Source organism: Cryptomeria japonica, chromosome 5 (genome assembly GCF_030272615.1).
Source record: "Cryptomeria japonica chromosome 5, Sugi_1.0, whole genome shotgun sequence".
Taxonomy (NCBI): Eukaryota; Viridiplantae; Streptophyta; class Pinopsida; order Cupressales; family Cupressaceae; genus Cryptomeria; species Cryptomeria japonica.
The window spans coordinates 468771079-468775091 of record NC_081409.1 but is presented as its reverse complement, the minus strand read 5'-3'; the positions used below and the strand labels follow the sequence as shown (position 1 = coordinate 468775091).

The following is a 4013-nucleotide window of genomic DNA, read 5'->3' as shown; positions in this document are numbered from 1 at the left end:
TTTTTTTTTGGGTAGGTAATAGACCGAAGCTGTAGTATTTTGAATTATTATTATTATGCTTGATTAGATTGACCCTAGACCTTTCCCATTTTTATGGAAGGTCAAGAGTCACAACTTACAACTTAGAATTTATTTTAGATGTTTCTATTGGGAATTGAACTTGGGTCTCCACAGTGAGAACCCAGCCAATTAAGCTCAACCCCTTAGACTATATTTTTGAGTCACATCTCCAGTATTTTAACCAATTAAGCTCAACCCCTTAGACTATATTTTTGAGTCACAACTTAAAATTTATTTTAGATGTCCATGTTGGGAGTTGAACTTGGGTCTCCACAGTGAGAACCCGGTGTTTAAACCAATTAAGCTCAACCCCTTCCCCTTAGACTATGATAGATTAATAGTTAAGTGACCACTCGGTGTTTAAACCAATTAAGCTCAACCCCTTAGACTATGATAAATTAATAGTTAAGTGACCGTTTGATGAAATTTATTATATTGTAATTAATATTAAATTATTAATTATATTATGATATTGTAATTCCTTAGACTATGATAAATTAATAGTTAAGTGACCGTTTGATGAAATTTATTATATTGTAATTAATATTAAATTATTAATTATATTATGATATTGTAATTAATATTAATATATGATTATATTATATATTGAGATGATTACAAAATTAATTGATTATAGTTAAGTGACAGGTTTGATAGTTAAATTAGTTAAATGACAGGTTTGATGAGAGTGAGAGTTGGTCAGTTGTGAGAGTTTGATGAGAGTGAGAGTTGGTCGGTTGTGAGGTGAAAGTGAAAAATTAAATAATTATTGAATTGAATAAATGGAAAGAGAATAAATAAAACTAAATTATTATTATTATTATTTTAATAGTGTCATAGACCTGTCAAATTATATGTTTGTAGTTTTAATTTACTAAAACTTCTGCACCCCTCTTTTAGTCTAAACGAACACTTTTTTGCATCCATATGCGTAATAATGTAACCCGGGAAAATTTTAAAGAGCAAATAATGGAATCTTTAGGATAATTTTCTGTAGGAGCGATTTTTAGATCACCGATTTTCTCAACGAATCAGTGTGAATGTTAAAACGAAAGAAGGGCGGTGCAAATCGTGAAAAGGTTTGAATAAGCTCGAATCTAAGAGAGAATTTTAAAAAGAATTAACGTTTCTATAGTTTATACGTGTACAGTGAAACAAAGCTGAAGCTGTGTGCACGTTATACACCAATCGATCAAACATTACGTAACTATATAAATAATAAAAATTCATTCATCAAGTAACTTGAACTTTATTCATAGTATAGAGATGGATGGATAAATACACTAGTGGGAGAAGAGGAAGGCTAGTCTATGTACAGACTACACAGAGTGGACAACGACTGAGTTATATCAACTCTGCATAATTATGTTTTATTGAATATGTACTATATATAATATGAACAGGGTGTAGTGGTAGTGAAATTATTTATTTAGGGGTGATGAGCAGAAGGGTGTTCCTGTTCGCCAAGAGCGCAGCATCTCCTGCAGTAACCACCACTCCAGTAGCAACACCTCTGGCAACCCCCACGCCCACCCCCGCCGTACTGATTATTTTCCACCTTCCCCTCGCCTTCCCCTGACAAAACAATAACATGCATTAATCATTAGATTAGCAGCAGTAAGGAAACATGGTTAAGGTGACAAAACAATAACATGCATTAATCATTAGATTAGCAGCAGTAAGGAAACATGGTTAAGTTGTAATTAAGGCTTACCCTTGGCATGAGTAGCAGCAGTGAAGACTAGGGCAAAGAGGCAGAGCGCCAACACAAACACACCACTCTTAGTCTTGTTCACCATCTCAATCGATTATTGTTGTTGTTCTGAATAGGATAGGGAACGGGAACATGAACATATATAAATATACCCACCGTACGTTGCCTAGTGCTTGGTAAGCCACAGGTGATGTTTGTAAACTCGTGTTGTTCTGCTACTTCGCCAAATGTTCCTTACCTACTTACGTGTATATCCTCCTCCTGCACTTGTTCTACGTCTTGGCGGTGGACTCAAACGACACGACCACTTATCATCCTCCTACCCATTCATCAACTCTCTCCACGCCTTTGCATAAACAAATGTAAAGAAATCAAGCTAGAGTGAAGGCATACTCAATTTGGAGGATAAGAATTCTATAAAAAAATATTAGTTTAAATATTAGCATATATTAATGTAATTTTATTATCCTTCATTGCATCTAGCTTTGTTTTTCTAGTGTCGATTGTATTACTCGTTTTATTCCTAGTCAATATTTCCCCTACTTATTATACAAATATACTAGCGCTTGCATCTAAATGAGGTGCAATGGCTACGCCGATAGTAATTTATATAATTATAAATTTGATAGAAAACTTATAGTTAAATGTATAAATACTTGCTGAAAATTAGATTACAGCTAAATGTATAAATTGTTGAAATACATAAGACATTCAAATACAAGTGAAGGAGTGATACAATAACCAAGCCAATGTCATTGGTAATCTGTTAGTGTTTACTATAAAATACAAGTCATCCAACCTATATGGTTAGTCTAAATTTGAGTTTAACATTTGTGTATTTCTATTTAACAAACGTCATTGGTAATTTGTTAGTGTTTAATATAAAATACAAGTCATCCAACCTATATGGTTAGTCTAAATTTTAGTTTAACATTTGTGTATTTCTATTTAACAAACGTCATTGGTAATTTGTTAGTGTTTAATATAAAATACAAGTCATCCAACATGTATGGTTTAGTCTAAATTTTAGTTTAACATTTGTGTATTTCTATTTAACAATAGACTCTTTGAGTTACCTATGAGACTCATTTTTGAAGAAAAAATTTAAACTCAAAAATTATATTATAATTTTGTGGAAACAATTATTAATCTAAATATTAGATTATTTATAAAAAATAGAACACAATATAATTTGTAAATATTTAATTGATATTGTTTTTGATTAAGTAAAAACAGGTTTTTTAGGGGACCCGAAACCCTATTACAATTCGAAAGATAAGCATTAAAGAGACGAAACAAAATAGCTGCAAACACCAGCACAAAAACCAACAACAAAGAAAAAGACAACAAGAAGCCAACAAGAAGTTGGCTCCAAACCCAGCATTACAAATTACTTGAAAACTTTAATAGATTCCTCAGCATTTTGAACCAAGAGCATCATCGTCTTGGCCGCTTCCCTCAGGTCATTGTTTTCCTCTCTCAGCTGGCTATCTTTCATATTGATCTCCATCCCAGTAGTGTTCTACCTTGTTTTGCGCCTGGGAGTCTGGTGGGTGGTGCTGGAAGTAGGAATATCATCAATAACAACTAGATTATTTTCCTGGTTTTTCCTTTCCAGATGATCCACCAAAGCATTCGTGTTCTGTGATGAGACTTTGAGGACTTGGAGACTATGGTTCATGAAGTTTTTTAGAGCCTTCTCGGTACGGTTGACCCTGGAGTTGATGTTGTCTTTATCCTCTTCAGCCTGTTCTTTCAAGGTTCTTATAACATCCTCCAGGTGTTTCAAATCCCCTTTGATCAAATCTTTTTCCAGCCAATCCTCCATCTCGATTTCCTCTTTGACTTCACTGGTTTCTGTCTCATCATTCTTTTTCCCAGCGTCCTTAATCAACTTATTAATCTTGTTATCCAACTCCCTCTATTTACTTTGCATGTTGGTAATGTTGTCGACAACCCATTTCTGGAAGTTGAAGGACTCCAGAGCACAGTTACAGGCGGTATTCAGGATGGTGTTCGCAAAATCCCTACCTTGTTCCGTGCCTACAGAGTTAGGATTGTCATCCTCCTTAGAATTCAGAGCAACATTCCTGATGTCCAATCCCATAGGGTATTTAATTGATATTGTTATTATTGTCATAGACATACTATTATTATGTATATTATTATTATTGTTCCATATATAATAAATTAATAATAGCAATTAAATCTAATGTATGCACACTTTAATTAAAACTAA

General features: G+C 33.4%; 1 long non-coding RNA gene across 1 annotated transcript; it reads right to left on the bottom strand.

Annotated features, from left to right (window-relative positions):
* Nucleotides 1–1289: 1289 nt before the first annotated feature.
* Nucleotides 1290–1916, bottom strand: LOC131050142 (uncharacterized). Its single transcript, XR_009106864.1, has 2 exons — nt 1775–1916; nt 1290–1635 (listed from the first exon to the last, which is right to left on the bottom strand). It is a non-coding gene; the product is annotated as an uncharacterized LOC131050142 (long non-coding RNA).
* Nucleotides 1917–4013: the final 2097 nt, after the last annotated feature.